General features: G+C 41.5%; 2 protein-coding genes across 4 annotated transcripts in view; one reads left to right on the top strand and one right to left on the bottom strand.

Annotated features, from left to right (window-relative positions):
• The window catches only part of LOC145425795 (uncharacterized), a 46,243-nt gene extending 27,596 nt beyond the window's left edge, over positions 1-18,647 (bottom strand). Inside the window, exons 1-3 of one of the 3 annotated variants that reach the window (XR_013906534.1) lie at positions 18,209-18,501; positions 5,983-6,123; positions 2,375-4,196 (exon numbers count right to left, since the gene is read on the bottom strand). The gene's annotated coding sequence lies outside the window, so the exon portion shown is untranslated. Of the gene's footprint in view, positions 1-2,374; positions 4,197-5,982; positions 6,124-18,208 lie in introns of those variants that run through there. The other 2 variants (XR_013906533.1, XM_080299212.1) reach the window with 2 other exon arrangements.
• LOC113015028 (junctional adhesion molecule-like) overlaps positions 1-21,346 on the top strand; it is a 357,528-nt gene that overhangs the window by 67,076 nt on the left and 269,106 nt on the right. The window lies entirely within an intron of this gene.

A 21,346-nucleotide genomic window follows, 5' to 3' on the forward strand; every position in this document is an offset into this window, starting at 1 on the left:
CCGTGGACCTGCTCAAATACTCAGATCTGATAGAGGTACAAATTTTGTTGGAGCATGCAATGAGTTGCAAATTGATCACAAGGACACAGAACTAAACTCATACCTGCAAGAGAAAGGATGCACATGGCTGTTTAATCCCCCACACTCGTCACACATGGGTGGCTCGTGGGAGAGACTTATTGGAGTAGCAAGGCGCATCCTAGATGGTATTCTGTTGAAGGCCGTACATGTCCAACTAACGCATGAAGTGTTAAGTACATTCATGGCAGAAGTAATGGCAATAATGAATGCAAGACCACTTGTACCAGTCTCAACAGATCCAGACAAACCAAACCTTCTCACTCCAGCAATGCTCCTTACACAAAAGGTCAATGCATTATCTGCACCAACAGGAAGCTTTGGACCGCCAGACCTCTACTCAAAGCAATGGAAGCAAGTACAGTGTTTGGCAGACTCTTTTTGGAAACAGTGGAAAAGTGAATATCTTTCAACACTACAGCAAAGGAGAAAATGGACTGATGATAAAAAAAAAAACATAAAAGTTGGTGATGTTGTGTTATTGAAAGATGTTCTCGCACACAGAAACGACTGGTCCATGGGAAAAGTTGTAAGAACATTTGAGAGCAAGGACAATAAGGTTCGAAAAGCAGAAGTAAAGACTGTGAAAGATGGAAATGAAAAAGTGTTTTTGAGACCCATCACTGATATGGTTTTGCTTTTATCAAGTGATAAATAAGTGTTTGAAATAGCCCTTAACTGTTCAAAATATTTATTAGAAAAGTTTGTTCTAGTGGCACAATTATATTGTACCAGGCGGGGAGTGTTCTGCCTTTTATAACTTAAATCGGATATTATAGTTGTAAGCTGCCCTAGAGCTCCCTCTAGTGGCTGCTTTGTAATATGGGTTCGGTTACTTTGGGAAAGGAAAAAATGAGAACGTGAAGAAGAAATAAAAGATGGCGGAAAGTGATACCGTAATGTTATCGTTCTAAGCTGATACGGACCTTAAAATGTTGTTGCCTTGGACAAGATATGTCTGTAAGTATGAATGTCGATAAAATAACTATTATCTTTTGTTTTGTGTAAAAATGGCACAATAATTTGTACATTTGAAAGTTTTATCTTGTTAGCTTGCAGTAAGAGTGTAACAAGCTAGTTCACAATGTTAGTTAGCTAATACAGTATTTTGTATTTTCAGTTTTACGATGGTCAAAGAGAAGGCAATGGTCAGAGGCCATTCTTCAATAAATCAGCGCAACAAGGAAAATAAGTCTGGTTATTGGAGCATCGTTATCTCGCTGTCTAGCTGAACACGATGAACACAGAAACACCAGAAACACAATAAAACAGGAAACATAATGAGACGTAGACATGACAACCCGAACTTCACAATGTAAGACACAGACATGAAACACATGAAGAGCAGGGGAGACTTAACATAGTTGGAAACACGAGGGGGAAATAATAAGAACTAGAAACACTTAGGCATAATAATACAAACTTGATAACATAAGACACGCAGCATGAAACACGAAGGGTGAGGGGAAGCTTAAATACAGGGGAAGAAAACACAAGGAGTCTAATAACCAAATGAACTTAGATAACCTAATGAACAAAATAAACTCAAACTCAAAACGCTGGGTCAAAAGACCCAGGACCATGACAGAAACACGACGCCTAAGCGGCTCAAATGCTCAAAAGTTTGGTTATACTTTACGAGAACGGATGACAACAGGGCAACTTGCAATACTTGCAAAGTAGACATTTCATTTAAGGGAGGAAACACTACGAATATGCAAAAGAATTTGCTCACAAAACGCGTGATAACCTTAAATGAATGTCATGTTTTAATTCTGCTCCTGACTCATGAATCTCAACCCAGCAGCAGCGGTAACGTTTGCATGTCCTCTCCCGTTAATGTGGCAGGTAAATAATCAACTAACAGTGCATATTGTGTTAGCGTGATCTGCCTTATTACAAAACCTACCATTACTGTGCATTTAGGTGACCATGATGAGAGAGACAGACAGAGTCTGTCTCAAGTGCTGGCAGTTCTCGCTGAAGTCTACCGGTAGCGTCTCCTTTCAAGCCAGGATAGACGAATGTCACCGAGCAGTGACTAAGTTTGTGGTCAAAGGCTTGCACCCATTTGCCACAGCAGATGCCCCCGATTTTCGGTAAGTGAATGTCTTTAATTGTAGGCAGGGACATTACTGGATATTCTTGTGTAATTGTAATTGTTGCTACAGATGAATATTTATTTTATTATTTTACATTTACAATTTCTTTTCCTGGGGACCCTGTGACACCCCATTGAAGAGCCGTAGGCTGTGGATCTCTTAAGATCTCACTGTTTTCGGAAACAAACTACTTGTTGTGAGACCAATTCTTTATTTTTCACACCAAACTATTTAATAAGACAAACTTTACACAGAGTTAATCAAATATAACTAATGCTTTAACATTATCAGGATTTCATAATAAAAACTACAGATTCCATCTGAACTCTGTGGAGCCTGATCTCAAGTCCAACTCTGAAACCAGAAGAGGATCTTTCTCTCTCTTCAGAGTCATTGTGATCCAGTGATTTCAGTCCTGCATGATCAGGCTGATGTTTGCACAGAGCAGATAATGAAGTGAAGGTTTTTGCACATTGGTAACAGTGAAACAGTTTATTTACAGTGTGGGATCGTCTGTGTTCGGAGTATGAACTGAGATTCCTGAAGCTCTTGTCACACTGGTCACAGCTGAAGTTCACTTCCATGTGTGTACGTTCATGTTTGTTACGATGACCTGATTGTGAGAAGCTTTTGTCACAGTGTCTGCACTTGTATGGTGTCTCTTTTGTGTGGATTCACTTATGCTTGTTCTTTAAGCTCACGTGCAGTGGTGAAGGATGACCCACACTAGTCACAGGTGTGCTTTTTGACCCCAATGTGGAAGAGGTCATGTATTTTTAATGTACTTGGTGTGTGGAAGCCTCTCCCACATTCTTTGCAGTAGTTCATTTTGTCTCCAGTGTGGCTACGTTGAAGTGGTTTTAGGTCCTGTTGAAGATTGGAAGTTTTTCCACAAAGGTCACAGAGAAATTTTCCCACCACCACAGTGACGACAGGGCTGAGAACAGGATCCATCTGTGTTGCTCTGCTTCTAAACAAAGACACTGTAAGTCAACTCTGCCAACGTCCAATTACATTTTACTGTTTACATTACAAATCTCAGCTTACTGAGTGAAAATGATTCTTCATTTTTCCAAACAGTTCATTCAGAATAACTCCATAAGTTTACTGATCAGACTTGTTCCAAACACTCAGGTTAAAATTACAAGATAAAAAACTAAATACATCCTCACAGTAACTGCACTTGTAGAGTTACTTTCTGGTGTGGATCTGTTGGTGTTTATTCAGCTGATTTGGAGTTTTAAAAGTCTTCTCACACAGGTCACATTTGTAAGGTCTCTCCTCAATGTGGCTAAACATGTGTTGTTGTAGCTGTGCATCTGTTGTAAACGGTTTCCCACACTGATCACAGCAGTAAACATCATTTCCAGTGTGAATCAGTAGGTGAATATTTCGGTACTGTATGTTGTTGAAAGTTTTTCCACAAAAGTCGCAGCTGTACACCTTAATTCCAGAGTGGGTAACTAGATGCTTCTGTAAGTGTTCATTTCGAGCAAAAGCTTTAGCACACAAGCCACAGATGTACTCTTTAACTCCACTGTGGATGAGTTGGTGTGTTTTTAAGTGTCCAGCCCGTAAAAAAGACTTTCCACACAAGTCACAGCTGTATGCTTTAACTCCACTGTGGATGAGTTGGTGGTTTTTTAAACCTCGAGTCTCGGCAAAAGACTTTCCACACTCATCACAGCTGTAAGGTTTAACTGCACTGTGGATGAGTTGGTGAGTTTTTAAGTGTCCAGCCTGGGTAAAAGACTTCCCACACTCATCACAGCTGTAAGGTTTAACTCCACTGTGGATGAGTTGGTGTCTTTTTAAGCTTCCAGCCCGGTTAAAAGACTTTCCACACAAGTCACAGCTGTAAGGTTTAACTCCACTGTGGATGACTTGGTGACTTTTTAAGTGTCCAGCCTGGGTAAAATCCTTCCCACACTCATCACAGCTGTAGGGCTTCTCTCCCTTTCTTCTGTGAGGTTTGTCACCCTCCTGAGAGTACTGACTTCTCGCTTCATGTTGGTCCTGCAGTGACAGAGATACAAACAGAGGCAGTGAGTGAAATGCAGTCATGGAACAAACTGTAACTCCCTCCATTGGTGGAATTTAATGTGACAAAAAACACATTGTTGGTGTGTTACCACCACCTTGTGGTGATAGTGTCACATTACAATGATGTGCAATGAGAGTTGTAATGAAAATGACATTCTTGAAGAAATACTGATAAGTAGAGGTGGGAATCACCATACATCCCACGATACGATATTATCACAATACTTAACGCACGATACGATATTATTGCGATTTTTTTTTAAAAATATTTTGCAATATTCAGATTCTGTACATAAAGGTACACTTCATCAATATTCATTTTATCTAATATCAAAGTCTCACACTCAGTCTTTCTCTCATTTCAGTCAGTTTTATTGTTGACAAACTGAACGGTTTGTATTACAGTCTAGTCCAACTTAACTGAATGCAACCATCTGGTACAATTACAGCTATTCTGAACTATGCAATTTAGGAAAACTATGCAGCCCATTCAGCAACTGAAGAATTTGAAAGTAAATTAAAACAAAATAGAATTTTACATTAAATAAAAAAGTTTTAAACTTAATTAAAATAAAACATGTCTTAAATTCAAATAAGTAAACTGTCATGTTTATTGCTGCCAAAAAAAAGTTAAACACATTTGGACAGTGAAGGAATGTCAGGATTCTTGCTCAGAAAAAGGATCAACATGCTCTGAAGTCAGAGCACAAAAACCTTTTTTGTAACAAAATATCGATTTCTGCTGTCCCTGTATCGATACATTATTAGCAAACAAAATATCACGATACTACACAGTATCGATTTTTTCCCCCCACCCCTACGTGATAAGTGGAGAAAATCTTTAACTTCATAAAATTTTTTGAGTTCAACAGATGATATTGTTGTTTCAATATGTGCTGATAAAATATCATCTTTGTATTTTCTTCTAACTTCTGTGGTTTTTGGTTGTGAATGTAGATTCTGTATATATGGAGGAGCCCAGGATGGAAAAGATAAAGCTGCTGTTAACAGCAGTAGATTCTGTACAGGGAGTGCAGAATTATTAGGCAAGTTGTATTTTTGTATTGTGACTTGTTCAGTGGTGGTCGTCTTTCAGCCTTTCTTACCTTGGCCATGTCTCTGAGTATTGCACACCTTGTGCTTTTGGGCACTCCAGTGATGTTGCAGCTCTGAAATATGGCCAAACTGGTGGCAAGTGGCATCTTGGCAGCTGCACGCTTGACTTTTCTCAGTTCATGGGCAGTTATTTTGCGCCTTGGTTTTTCCACACGCTTCTTGCGACCCTGTTGACTATTTTGAATGAAACGCTTGATTGTTCGATGATCACGCTTCAGAAGCTTTGCAATTTTGAGACTGCTGAATCCCTCTGCAAGATATCTCACTATTTTTGACTTTTCTGAGCCTGTCAAGTCCTTCTTTTGACCCATTTTGCCAAAGGAAAGGTAGTTGCCTAATAACTATGCACACCTGATATAGGGTGTTGATGTCATTAGACCACACCCCTTCTCATTACAGAGATGCACATCAACTAATATGCTTAATTGGTAGTAGGCTTTCGAGCCTGTACAGCTTGGAGTAAGACAACATGCATGAAGAGGTTGATGTGGACAAAATACTCATTTGCCTAATAATTCTGCACTCCCTGTATATATGGAGGAGCCCAGGATGGAAAAGATAAATCTGCTGTTAACAGGTTTTTAAAAACAGACCAGCTGTGCACACAGTTTCAATAACAGTGTAACTGTGATATTTTTCTCACCTTCTGTGTTGAAGACATTGTTTCCTCTGTAGTGGCTGAGCTGAGTCCAAATGGCTGAAATTGTTCCTCTGCTGCACCACCAGACCCTTCTCTTCCTGTTACTCAGCTGGGACACAAAAAGTATATATTTGTATTTTATCCCTGACAAAAAGAAGCAGAGCAAATAAACATTACTACACTCCTCAGTGACAACAATACCCATGAAGCTTCAAGGTAAAACCCCAGAAGCAACTACAAAAAGAAAGTCATCAGTTGCCTACAAGAACCTGAAAGGTAAAAAGCCGCCTTTACCCAGGGGATGCGACACCCTGTATATATGGACTTCCATAGTTTCACAAAGGAGTCCAGCTTGGAAATGTTGTAGCAGTATAAACTCAGCCAACTACAACATTTCCAAGCACCTCATTACCATCCTAGGGGAGCTAGGATGGTAATGAGGTTTTTAAAAAACATTTAAAAAAATCACTTTGTTAATGTGGAATTCAAAAAGTATTTCACAAATGGAGAATGTATTCTACAATTCATTATTTAAGCACAGAATTCTTTATTTCGATGTGCGTGGCTCTTGTGGTCCTCCATATAGGGCTAGCAAAAATCATACCGTATTTTCACGACCATAAGGCGCACTTACAAGCCTTAGATTTTCTTCAAAAAGTGCGGCGCGCCCTATAGCGCGGTGCGCCCTATGTGTTGTAAGGAGAACGTAGTAGAGAACACCATGAGAACGTTAAAGGGTGAAGTGTGGGCGTTGATCGTATATACCGGGACAATCGCACATACCTGTATAAAAGAACAGGTATGTGCATTATGCAAGACATCGTTGTTTTAACAACCCTGAGAATGGCAAAGAGACACGCTTATGAAGCACAGTTTAAACTGAAGGCCATCAGCTACGCGGAGGAACATGGAAATCGAGCAGCGGCGAGAGAATTTAAGATTAACGAATCGATGGTTCGCAAATGGAGGAAGCTAGAAAACAAGCTCCGGCAGGTCAAGAAAACGCAGCTGAGTTTCCGCGGACATAAGGCGAGGTGGCTCGAGTTGGAGGAAAGACTCGAGCGGTGGATCATCGAGCAAAGAGCGAGCGGGAGAAGCGTTTCGACGGTCACCATTCGGCTAAAAGCAGTTTCACTTTCACTTTTTATGACACGGTGCCATTTTTCCATCCGGACCAGGACTACGGTAGCGCAGCAACTTCCAGCGGATTATAAGGAAAAGCTGCCCATCTTCCGCTCCTACTGCAGCAAACACATCGGCGACAAAAACATCCAGCCCAGCTACATCACTAACATGGACGAGGTCCCGCTCACTTTTGACATCCCGGTGAGTCACACTGTGGAGAAGAAGGGGACCAGCACGGTAGCGATACGCACAACGGGGTATGAAAAGTCTTCTTTTACTGTTGTGCTTGGCTGCCATGCTAATGGACAGAAACTGCCGCCTATGGTGATTTTTAAGCGAAAGACTTTGCCTAAAGAGAAGTTTCCAGCAGGAATCATCATTAAGGCAAATGAAAAGGGCTGGATGGATGAGGAAATGATGAAAGAGTGGCTGAGGGAGGTGTATGTAAGGAGACCAGGTGGTTTTTTCCACGCATCACCATCGCTGTTGATCTGTGACTCTATGCATCTCACAGCCGATGTGAAAAAACTAGTGCAACAAATGCACTGTGAGCTTGCTGTCATTCCGGGAGGCCTGACAAAGGAACTCCAACCGCTGGACATCGGTGTGAACCGCCCGTTCAAAGTAAGGCTGCGAGCGGCCTGGGAGCGATGGATGACCGGTGGAGACCACAGTTTCACTAAGAGTGGAAGGCAGCGCCGGGCGAGTTACGCCACAATTTGCCAATGGATTGTAGATGCTTGGGCTAACATGTCTGCTGGCACTGTTGTTCGAGATTTCGCAAAAGCCGGCATCATTTCCGAGGAGCCGCACGGCACGGAAAGTGACTCTGACGGTGAAGACAGTGAACCTGGAATGTTTGATGGAGATTTAGCGCAGCTGTTCAATTCAGACACAGAGGATGAGGACTTCCATGGGTTTGATTGATGATAAAAATGTGAGTACCAAACTCAGTTTTGCTCCTGCTTAATTTTTAAATACGCACACTTGTATGCTTGTGTGTTGTTGATGATGATGATTACCGGTAATAGAAATGTGAGTAAAGTACCGAATTCAGGTTTGCTCCCGCTTTATTTTTAAATACGCATACGGTACTTGTATGCGCCCTATGATCCAGTGCGCCTTATGTGTGTGTTAAATACAGTAATGGCACACATAACTGAGACTGCGCCTTTTAGCACAGTGCGCCTTATGGTCGTGAAAATACGGTAGAAGTGGCACACATCACATCACCTGTTGAAGGTGTTAACAACACCTTTACATCCACTTGGTGAACTCGCAAACGCTTAGGATTTAGCTGAACCTGACTTTAGATGTTTCTGAAACAAGAAGGACATATTGATTTGCTCTCCTGATATTGAGAGTGTAGTATTGATATTTTAACCTTTAAGGAGCACAAAATGTATTAATCCTACTAACACATACACGCATGTAATGAAGCTCAAGAAGACCAGATAGTATTTTAAGCCTGTGTTTCTGATTTCATGGTTCACTTAGTGGGATGAGAAGCAATATATGAACTAGTGGACTAATATTATATTAGGAAAGATGATTGAATTATAGCAGGGGTGAACAGAATGCAGCAGAGGGATTAAATGAGTGAGACTAGTAGATTCTTAGTTTCTTGTTCCTGATGTGTAGGGGAGGTTTTACCATGACATACACCTTGTTACATGGGATGAAACTTTTATTATATATGTTTGAGGAGTGCACTGAAAGTTAGGTTTGAGAATCTGCTCTCCTTCAAGCAGGCCTGCATGATTGGAACTAAACGTGCTATACAAAACTGTTGCTTTAAAAACGATGGTAAGGTGAGCTTCTCCACCTTACAATGGGCTCTGGAGAAAGTCACCTATGTGGGACACGATTAGATAGTAAGTCCCAAGTCCCTTGTCTAAAAGGAATCAGCAAGGTAATCAATTCTGAATTCATCTTTTTTCTTTTTTGAAATGATGTCATGTTGCTGGCAGTTAGTGATGGGATTTCCGGCTCTTTTTAGAGAACCGGCTCGTTCGTCTCGGCTCACTAAAAAGAGCTGGCTCTTTCGCCTCCCAGCCAGCTCTTGAGGTTTTTTTGTTGCTTTAATTAATTTATTATTAACAACAATATAAAATTATGCACAAAAAAAATTACTAACGTAATTATTAGGGGTGCAACGATACACAAAATTCACGGTTCGGTTCGGTTCGATACTTTGGTGTCACGGTTCGATATTTTTTCGATACAAAAAAATGTTCATGCCTTTTTAATTTGTCATTTATTAAAATTATAAATATATATTTTAACTCAAAAGTACAGTTTTTAAATTTAACCCTAACCCTTGTGCGTGTTTTTTTATTTTGACAGCGAATGCGCACCTGCGGACTACTTCTGTGCACCCCTGGTTATTTAGCTCATCATATTGCAGCCACAGAAATTCTTTTGTCCATGAAACCATAAAGCTGCACTTTCTTTATGCCTTATAGTCTGATTTGTCATAACTTTTCTGTTTTGTGGTAAGCTTTTCTTTGGCTGTCACTTCTTCACCCTGACCTGTCTTATTTGGCTCAGCAGAACTAAAATATATATCCTGCTGCTTTTACACACGCACTCACATAATGCTCAGCGATTCTCTGCGCGATCAACCTCTCACATGTTTAAGCTTGCTGCGGGAGATTTCACTTGTCATGCTTGCCCTGCGCTCTTCCTTCTGAGGATGCTGTCTGTGTGGAGCGCTCAGTGGATCTGCGCTCGACAGTGCAGCCTAGGCGGAGTAGTCGAATGCAGATTCACTGAGCGCTCAACACAGACAGCATCGTCAGAAGGAAAGTTGGAAAAGAAATTACAAATTTTGTATTGTTCGATACATATGCGTACCGAACCGAAAGCACTGTATCGAACGGTTCAATATCGATACGAATATCGTTGCACCCCTAGTAATTACACTGCGCCTAGCATCCTGGAGCACTTCTGTTGTGTTTTGTACGTGTTTTGGAGTTTGTGCGTGCCTCAGGGTTTATACATGCTTTGTCTCTAGGGACCACCGTAAATATACTTTTATTGATTCAGTCCACATAAAATGTAATAAATTAATCATATGATACAAAAACCAACTTTTAACTATTTAAATTTTCATCTTTTTCCTTTTAAACTAATTTAAAGTGAAACAAAACAAAACACTGCAAACCACAACACAATAAAATATTAATTAAAATATGAAAACAAAAAGAAGATGCATATTCTCTGTCATATGGACCTGCATGAATAAACTTTCTGAATCCTTTATCATCTGCAACTGAAAATAGTTGTGGTTGATTCCTATACCTTTCTAATGGGATGTTGTTGTCCCTGGCTCTCTTTCTGTCTCGCTCTGTTCATGTGCTACTGCGAGCGTAACTACTGCCCCTCCCCCCTCTTCTCAGCGCAAAGCACAAGGCTCGCGTGTGGAGTGAAGCGGAAAAAAGTGTGACAGAGAAGGTGAGAGAAAGAAAATAAATCCTACAGCTCGTGACGCTCACTTCAAAGATCCGGCTCTGAGATTCATTTCGTTCGCGACCGACACATCACTACTGGCAGTAGAAACTTAAGTCGACAGAAGAAGTTGTGCTTTCACCAATAAACATACGGGGACTGACTGGACTGATAATGGGGACAAATGGTTGACTGACTTGACACTGATATGCAAGATTGTACCTACTCCAAGCAGACAAGGAAAGGGTTGATGTATGTATGTTTTTTTCAGGAAAAGGAAGATGACAGCGACATCCTAGGGTCGCATGAACTTGTGGGCTATGAAGACTTAATCTTGTAATTGTTCATTTCTATGTGTATTTACCACCAGTATGTTATTTTCATGATGTGGTGGCAGATTTCTTTTCCTATGTTTTAATCATATCACATTAGTAATAGTAATTTTATTTTCTCACTTCAGTGTTCATCAGTTGTATGCATTCACATAGAATGTTATCACAAGTGGGCCCCATGTTATTGCACCTTCACAGTGGACCCATCGTAGACTGGAAGATCTCCAGACAGCCTACTTTAAGGGAGGTGACAGGTGGTTGTAATTTTTCTCTGAGGTCAAGGATGAGCTGGACTGAAGGTATAGGGATACGTGATGTCCTGTGGAATGTTCTTTGTTTGAGAGTGTCTGTGAGGGTGGCGGCAAAACTTCAGAGATGATCCTTGTGTTGACTGGGATGTTCCCACCCAAATTGTAATGTGTTTATTAAACACACTTCAAACCCAGCTCACAGGGTATGTTGCAGCGAGTTTTCTAAAATTTCCATAACAGTTCGGCCTTGATGAGCAGGATTTATCAGGTGAGTTTTGATGAATCACAGGCACGTGGTGACTGGCCATCCTGAGGGAAAATTGCCTCAGTCCCATCGTTCTTTTGTTTGCACAAAAGGGGGAACCGCGACATGTGCTTCAGCAACTCACACATGTAGGACGTTTTAACGAACTAGGAGAGAGACTGCAAAGAATTTGCAATGGAAGTGGAAACACCACTATGATTCTTAGTGTTTTGTTAACCCCTGTTTAAAGGACAAAAATTGAGTTTTGTTCTCCAAGCATTTTGTGTCGCCTTAAATCTCACAAGAATGACAGTGGAGGTCTGCCTGTCTTTAAATGAGGAGTAAGAGCTGCCTCAGCCAGATCCCGCCCCCCACTCTATGGCTGTATTCCAATTCAGAAGAGGTGTCAAAATCCATAGGATGCATCCTACAAACGTACTTCAAATGCGGCCTCAAGAGGATGCAGCCCATGAATTTGGACATCCCCAGAGTCTGCAGCTTTGAAAGCGGGATTTGAAGGCCGATTATGTCACGTGATGAAGAGTTTCCAAATTCATGGGTGGGTGGGTTTTGATGGGGTTTTTTTTAATATCTAAAGTAACATGGCTGCTATGAGGCCAGCTAGGATCCCTGTGGACCTTTCCCTACAAATGATCCAAGATGGATGGGATGAAGAGCCCATCGGAGGCATTGACTCGGACATCTCAGATATAGAGGACCCAGACTATTGTCCCCCCCCCTGAACAAGGCCAGTCAGACACAGAGGAGTCCTCAGATGAGTCCTCTGAAGAGGAAATGGATATTGAGTCCAACAGAATGAGCCCCTCTTACTGCTCTAGCCACAATATTCTGAATTAGTCGGCTAGGGCTTGCACCTGGGTTTAGTACGGTCTCCCCTATAGATGTATGGAAGATGTTCATGTCTGATAATATAATAGAAGAGGTGCTGACATGCACAAACATGGAGGCACAAAGAGTCGCCACAGACAGGGGAAAAGAGTGGAAAAATGTAATCAAACATAAGCTCCTGGCCTTTATTTGATTGACCATTCTTGCAGGAAGTGAGAAGAACTGGGATATACCAGTCGGTGTGCTTTTTGGGAGTCCTCTGCATAACCAATTGTACAAGGCCACTATGTCAATTCAAAGATTTGAAGATATTCGCCCGTCTTGCACTTTGATGACAAGAGGACCAGAGCCTACCGACTGAAAACAAACCACGTGGCAGCTTTCCTTTCTACATATGGGGCCTGTTCCTGGTCAACTGCAGGCAGAAATTCATGCTCAGTGATTGTGTTACAGCGGATGAACCAATTGTGCCTTTCAGAGGGAAGACCCAGCTTCTGCAGTATATACTGAGCAAGCATACAAAAGTGATACAAGTGATACAAAAACTCCAATTTCTTAAAATTAATGAAAAAATAAATAAAAATGAAACGGGCCTTATGTCACAAACATGTTTTATGAGGAATACCTCAAATATGAAAATATTACAACTCTTCATTTTAAAGATTTTGAAGAATAACAACCGAGTTTATAGCAAAATGCATTGATTTTATTTGGGGTCATTTTTGACCCCACTCGTGGAAGAGTTTAGGTATTGGTAGGTTGTGCATCCAAGGGTTAAACGTGCTGCTGTTGTTTAATGCGACCTCGCTGGTTTTCTCTTTCTGGCGCAGAGAAAAGCCGATCAGCTGGTCACTGATCAGTTTCATAACTGAATTAGCAGCTTTCTAGCTGAAGTAGTACGGGACAAACCGCCTTGCTTTTCACCTCAACTTTAGTTCGACTTCCTCGGCTGTAATTGGTCCAGCTCAATTCAGTTGATCATAACCAACTGGCCAATCCCCCACCATTCATTTATACCGTAAAAAAGAGAAAAGAAATAAAACCCCATCGGCCCATAAAAACGAAAAATCAAGGGCGGCCCACTGGGCAAATGCTGGGTATGCTCGATGGCCAGTCCAGCCCTGCCCGTACTGCCACACATTTGTTCGTCCAAAGCCAGTTAATCTGCGACGCCAGTCAAAATGCCCGGGTCGATTTTTTTTATCCCAGTCCAGCCCTGGATGCATCTGGAGATCGTCCTATGAAGTCCTATTTCAATGACTAATTGCCCTCCCCCACGCTTGTACCCGTGGCTTCCTGTCACCGCGGTAAAGTGAGCCGTCATTTGTGAGCCGCGGTCAAGCCAGCCGCCTCTTATCCGCCGCACAAATTTCCTTGCGCTTTTACACCAGTCTTCACGGTAGCGCCTGTTCGCTTTATGTGCCGATTGAAAGCCTATACCCGCGCACACGTGCGCGAACGCGAGCACGTGCGCACACAAATTACAATGAAACAGCCCGATACAGTCAATACAATTATGGAAATGTCAGAAATTCATTAAAAATCATCCTGAGTAGTTGATGTCCAACTTTCAACAGATTCCTTCTCTGGGACACCTACTGTACCTGTGTGCCAAGTTTCAGCCAGATTTACTGTAGAATTTCTCAGAAATTAAAGGAAACTTATATTCAACGCAATCAGCCAATACAATAGAATTATTGTCAATTTTCAAAAATTCATTAAAAATCATCCTGAGTAGTTGAGGTCCAACTTTCTACACATCCCTCCTCTGGGACACCTACTGTACCTGTGTGCCAAGTTTCAGCCAGATTTACTGTAGAATTTCTCAGAAATTAAAGGGTACTTGTATCCAATGCAGTCAGCCAATACAATATAATTATGTCAATTTTCAAAAATTCATGAAAAATCACCCTGAGTAGTTGAGGTCCAACTTTCAACACATCCCTCCTCTGGGACACCTACTGTACCTGTGTGCCAAGTTTCATCCAGATTTACTGTAGAATTCCTCAAAAATTAAAGGAAACTTATATTCAATTCAATACAGTCAATACAATATAATTATGTCAATTTTCAAAAATTCATGAAAAATCATCCTGAGTAGTTGAGGTCCAACTTCCAACAGATTCCTTCTCTGGGACACCTACTGTACCTGTGTGCCAGGTTTAATCTCAATCTGCTGCATCAATAATTGTTTAATATTGATGGATCAAAAGTGCTGCTGAGAGAGTCATGACAGTGACTATAAAGAGACAGCATATTTGCTTTTCTTCACTGACTCGCTCTGAAATCCAGATTTTAATTTTGGAATATTAGGTGTACTTGTGGTTCCTATAGAATTTTAAGGTTGAACGGTAATCAGAGTCTTCATCTCTTAGACCTCTCTTCTGTGGATGCAGCTCACATCATTCTGTACAATACGATCATTTTTAATTCTACAACTGTTTATAACCTGCATAGTTCACATTTCTGTATAGCTGTATATCTCATATTCTGTATAGTTTTTTATATTTATATCCTGTTCATAGCGTGTAAATAGTTTGTACTCACTACAGCCTGTAACTATACTTATAGTTATAGCATATTCATAACATACCTTCATACCGTGTACATTGTAACATACCATAATAGACCCATTTCTGTAATATACTTACATACCTATATTATTGCTAATATATATTCTAATATATCTATATCATGGCTAAAGCACTTCTGGATGGATGCAAACTGCATTTTCTTGCCTTGTACCTGTGACATGTGCAATGACAATAAAGTTGAATTCTATTCTATTCTAAATTAATTCAGAAGACAAACACCCGTCTCTGCTTTTGAGATTAGCATTAACACCTTCAGTTTTGACAAATAATACAGTTATAGTGGATCAGGTGCCCCTGAATCTTCCCTTATTTGTGCTGCAATAAGCCTAGGCTCTTGCGGGCTTCCAATCATGTATGAATTTTTTCCTTCTTTGCTCGTTCTGTGTTTATACACCTCTCTGCATTTAATCATTAGTTAGTATGCATCTCTTGCACAGTGTATATGTTTTCCTGTCTCCTTTTCATCAACCTCAGCCAGTCACAGCAGATGGCTGTCTCTCCTTGAGCCTGTTTCTGCCAGATGTTTCTACCTCTTCAAATGGAGTTTTTCCTTCCCACTCACACTAAATGTTAGCTCATATGGGGTACTTAAATTGTTGGGGTTTTCTTTGTATTATTGTTGTGTTTTTACCCAGCAACATAAAGTGTCTTTAGGTGACTGTTGTTGTGATTTGGCGCTGTACAGGGAGTGCAGAATTATTAGGCAAATGAGTATTTTGTCCACATCATCCTCTTCATGCATGTTGTCTTACTCCAAGCTGTATAGGCTCGAAAGCCTACTACCAATTAAGCATATTAGGTGATGTGCATCTCTGTAATAAGAAGGGGTGTGGTCTAATGACATCAACACCCTATATCAGGTGTGCATAATTATTAGGCAACGTCCTTTCCTTTGGCAAAACGGGTCAAAAGAAGGACTTGACGGGCTCAGAAAAGTCAAAAATAGTGAGATATCTTGCAGAGGGATGCAGCAGTCTCAAAATTGCAAAGCTTCTGATGCGTGATCATCGAACAATCAAGCGTTTCATTCAAAATAGTCAACAGGGTCGCAAGAAGCGTGTGGAAAAACCAAGGCGCAAAATAACTGCCCATGAACTGAGAAAAGTCAAGTGTGCAGCTGCCAAGATGCCACTTGCCACCAGTTTGGCCATATTTCAGAGCTGCAACATCACTGGAGTGCCCAAAAGCACAAGGTGTGCAATACTCAGAGACATGGCCAAGGTAAGAAAGGCTGAAAGACGACCACCACTGAACAAGACACACAAGCTGAAACGTCAAGACTGGGCCAAGAAATATCTCAAGACTGGTTTTTCTAAGGTTTTATGGACTGATGAAATGAGAGTGAGTCTTGATGGGCCAGATGGATGGGCCCGTGGCTGGATTGGTAAAGGGCAGAGAGCTCCAGTCCGACTCAGACGCCAGCAAGGTGGAGGTGGAGTACTGGTTTGGGCTGGTATCATCAAAGATGAGCTTGTGGGGCCTTTTCGGGTTGAGGATGGAGTCAAGCTCAACTCCCAGTCCTACTGCCAGTTCCTGGAAGACACCTTCTTCAAGCAGTGGTACAGGAAGAAGTCTGCATCCTTCAAGAAAAACATGATTTTCATGCAGGACAATGCTCCATCACACGCGTCCAAGTACTCCACAGCGTGGCTGGCAAGAAAGGGTATAAAAGAAGAAAAACTAATGACATGGCCTCCTTGTTCACCTGATCTGAACCCCATTGAGAACCTGTGGTCCATCATCAAATGTGAGATTTACAAGGAGGGAAAACAGTACACCTCTCTGAACAGTGTCTGGGAGGCTGTGGTTTCTGCTGCACGCAATGTTGATGGTGAACAGATCAAAACACTGACAGAATCCATGGATGGCAGGCTTTTGAGTGTCCTTGCAAAGAAAGGTGGCTATATTGGTCGCTGATTTGTTTTTGTTTTGTTTTTGAATGTCAGAAATGTATATTTGTGGATGTGGAGATGTTATATTGGTTTCACTGGTAAAAATAAATAATTGAAATGGGCATATATTTGTTTTTTGTTTAGTTGCCTAATAATTATGCACAGTAATAGTCACCTGCACACACAGATATCCCCCTAAAATAGCTAAAACTAAAAACAAACTAAAAACTACTTCCAAAAACATTCAGCTTTGATATTAATGAGTTTTTTGGGTTCATTGAGAACATGGTTGTTGTTCAAAAATAAAATTATTCCTCAAAAATACAACTTGCCTAATAATTCTGCACTCCCTATATAAATAGAATAGAATAGAATAGAGTACTTCAGACTGGATTGGCAAAATGTATAAATAGGATGGCGATTAGGGGAATTGGAGACAGCTGTGTAACACAGCAGGGATACATTGGGAATAAGAAGACAGTGGACGTAAGACTCAACACAAGAAAGAGACAAGAGGCCACCAAACTAAAACACAGACCTAAGATACACGAGCTTGACACAGACAAAAGCATAAACAGACATGAAGACAAGACTGGCTTTAACACTAGAGTGTTTTCACAAGTCTTCCATCCACTTGTGGAATGCTGAAAAAGAACTACACTTAAAAGTTTACTTATGGAACTGAAAACAAAAGAATACATAATGTAAACATATCATCAAATAATCCAGGACTCACAAACAATGATATGATGAACAGAACTATAAAAAACAAAACTGAGAAATGCTTGGTAAACTGACCAAGGACTATGTCATCATGTCATTTTTTAAATATCATGGTTAATGTGTCCTGATTTGTAGATAGTGCCATCTTACAAATACCAGGAAATCCAACTGGGTGACAAGCCAGAGTTGTCTGCCCACACACCCACTGACTAGAAAAAGGGTTGAAACCTCAACTACTCAGGATGATTTTTAATGAATTTTTGAAAATTGACATAATTCTATTGTATTGGCTGATTGCGTTGAATATAAGTTTCCTTTAATTTCTGAGGAATTCTACAGTAAATCTGGCTGAAACTTGGCACACAGGTACAGTAGGTGTCCCAGAGGAGGGATGTGTAGAAAGTTGGACATCAACTACTCAGGGTGATTTTTAATGAATTTTTATACAAAGCGAAAAGGCGCTACCGTAAAGACTGGTGTAAAAGCGCAAGGAAATTTATGCGGCGGATAGGAGGCGGCTGGCTTGCCCGCGGCTCACAAATGACGGCTCACTTTACCGCGGTTTCCTGTCCTGGGGGTTGGTTGTTCTCCTGCCCTGCACCCCATCCTTTTGTTCTTACCCCCTAGCAACCGCCATATTCTAACGTTGCAAGCAATCACAAACTCTACAGTCTGTCTAACTCCAATGTATAGCAAGCAATCTATTATTTCTCAACAGAGCTAAACTCAACATAAACTGAACCCACATTAAAGTTAGCTCGGTGCTTACCTTTAGATGAGCCCACAAACCGAGAGAAACTCCGTGATGAAGCTGGAAGTCTTAAGAAACAGATCAGGGAGCAGAGACCCACGTGGTTCACGCTGATCTGAGCTACGATCCAGGAGACAAGGGTGTGCAGATCGATGCAGAAATTGATCCCAACGTTGGTAGTTGTATATGTTCCTGTAAGTTTACTACTTCACTCCCGTTTCATGGAAAAAGCAGCTCTCTCTGCTCGACTCCTCTCCTGCACACACACTTTGCTCCGCCTCCTTTTCCGGCTCTGCAGTGATTTGTTGCTGTGCGGCCACGTGACTCAGCTGGGCAACGTAACCACGTGGGTGTTATTTAAAATTTCAAAATTAGGGCCTATCTCATTTTCCCAAACTCTTTTCCTTGGCTTCGAAGAAAACGTCATCGTGGGAAGGAGAATTGCTAAGGACTCAGGAAAAGAGAGGAGCGGTGCTGAGAATTGGAACAGCCTTACACTCGTCTCTCTGTAACAATGTGACACCGGATGTCCGCCTGTTGAAACTACATTGTGCTGAAGATGGACTACAAAACAAACATCTTACTTCGTCACAATGTGTTCTAACCCTGTTGTTTTATGGAAGTCATATAAACGAGAACAGCCTGTTAAAATATCCCTTCATTACAACGTTTGAATGTTAAAGAAGAAGGAACATTTAGGGTCAGATTTACTAACATCTGCAGCAGCTCAAACACGTCTTTTGATCGTTGCTGCTGTATTTACTAAAGAGACTCTTAGCTTTTTAAAATTCAGTGACAGAAAGACTGAAGTCATAGCTGGACTTGCCATCGGGCATTTGCCCGGTGGGCCGATGGTTATTTTTCGTTTTTCTTTAATGGTATAAACAATGAAATGTGGTGGATTGGCCAGATGCTGGCCGATGTGTAAAAAAGTTTGGTGCTGATAGTGGCGGAGCTTCCACAGAGGCCAGGAGTTGGATGAGGGAAAGGGGAGGCAGGAGAGATCAATGACAATAGAGCATGTGTCCTAATTCATGGACTGCATCCTCCTGAGGACCCGGCCTTCGCGGTCTACGTGGGCCGGGTCCTCAGAAGGTCGGGTAGGCCGGAAGTAAACGGCTGGGGAAATTGGACGGTCTAGCCTTCTGATTAGCTTCACCGCTGTCTCGGTGGAGTTTAATAAACTCGGCCGTCTGCTCCTTGCTATCTAAAATATAACAGGACACTGGCGTAAATTCTCGACCGTCTCACACTTCTGTTTAATCAGTTTTCTGCTTGACGTTTATTCAGCTGTGTGAAAATCCTGGGGGATTAATAAAGTTTTATTTTATCTAATCTAATCTAATAACTTTAATCTCAGCCAAACCGATTTACTCACGAGCAAATAAAACACTGAAAAAAGCCCAACAATAACATTTTTAGGTTATGGTTGGGCTGGTGGGTAGCAGATGCTCCGAAAACGTCGAAGCACTTTTGCAAATATGCGATATCTTGATAAACCGAGCAGATATTTGATGTTTACAAAGCTACTTTCTTGCCTGAAAATATGTTAAAAGTTTATTTTGTGACCCAGAAAGATTAGTAACAGTAATTTTAAAACTTAGTAGCGGCCGCCATTATTGGAAACTGGAGTTTGGCTGGGCTGCGCTATGAATTCTGGGATATGGTAGGCCACGAAGGACACACCCGACCCACCCTTCAAATTCGGGGAAAAAGAGTTCCTGTCTACGAATTTGGACAGCCTTCGGCGCATCGCTGTGACGTAATCGGTCTACAAATGCAGCCTCAGGAAGATGCAGCCCATGAATTTGGACACGACCATGGACGATGCGACAGTACCCCAAAAATGAAACCAAAACGTCTCTATCGCCCCCTAGTGTCTGGCTGCAGTGTAGGTCATAACCCCCCCCCCATGTTAGCAGATGGAAATTGATTAATTCTCCTTAGATAATTTTTCTTTTCTTTTCAATAGTTCTCATCATGCTGATTTATGTCCAAGGGGTCTCCTTTCCCATAAGTCTGATTCTAATTTCTAGTGCGGTGATGTTAAATTGGGGTGTAACGCAAGGGCGTACATTTGGCATGGATGGAAGGGACATGTCCCCACCAATAATTTGATCTTCTCAAGTAAAGACAGTAAATTAAAACAAAAACGATAGAAAGAAGAAGAAAAAAACAGCGATCAATCAACATCTCATTCACCCAGCGGTGCAGAAAGAGTTAAATTATGTTCTCTACTGGAGTCCTACCTCATGTGACAAATATGGACAATGTGATTGGCTGCGCCTTACAGGGAGCTCCGTTTAGTTTTAGCAGCGGCAAGCCTGCGCTGCGAGGAGGAGAGGAGGATGGGCAATAACGCGTTACAAGTAACGCGTTACTGCCCATCTCTGGATATAAGAAAGTATTTTTCAAAAAGAAACCTGTAAGTCACTTAAAGTCAAGTTTCACTCATAAAATGTGTCTGTCATAAAAACGTTACAGGCTATGCTAGGCCATACATGCGAACCCTCCCAATTTTTTTGTGAGAATCCCGAATTTCAGTGCCCCTCCCGAAAATCTCCCACAGCCACACCATTCTCCCCAATTTCTCCCGAATTACACCCGGACAACAAAATTGAAAAACCATATCCCAGATTGGCCCAGCCTATGCTGTGGTGTGCTGGGGGAGCAGCACAGCAAAGAAGGACTCATCCAGGCTGGAGAAACTGATCAGGAGGGCTAGCTCTGTGGTCGGCATGAAGCTGGACACTCTGGTGACAGTGGCAGAGAAAAGGACACTAAAGAAACTGCTGGACATTATGGACAATGCTGGGCATCCTCTGCACACGGCCATAAACAATCAGAAGAGTCTGTTCAGTGACAGGTTGCTTCTCCCCAAGACAAGAACTAACAGACTTAAAAACTCCTTTGTCCCACACGCCATCAAACTGTTTAACTCCTCTCTGAAGGGGAGAGGGAGGGGAAACAGGAGGACAAAGGAGGGGGGAACAACTAAGCTGTAGTGCCTCTTCACCTCACTGTACAATACCTTGTGCAATACTTTTTGTAAATAGTCAACAGTGCAATAGACTCAATACTTGAAATGTGCAATTCACTTGAGAGAGATAATCCCATACAGCTTATGACAAAATTTGATCCGAAGTGATTGATGGC

The sequence above is a fragment of the Astatotilapia calliptera genome, chromosome 3 (genome assembly GCF_964374335.1).
Source record: "Astatotilapia calliptera chromosome 3, fAstCal68.1, whole genome shotgun sequence".
Classification (NCBI taxonomy): domain Eukaryota; kingdom Metazoa; phylum Chordata; class Actinopteri; order Cichliformes; family Cichlidae; genus Astatotilapia; species Astatotilapia calliptera.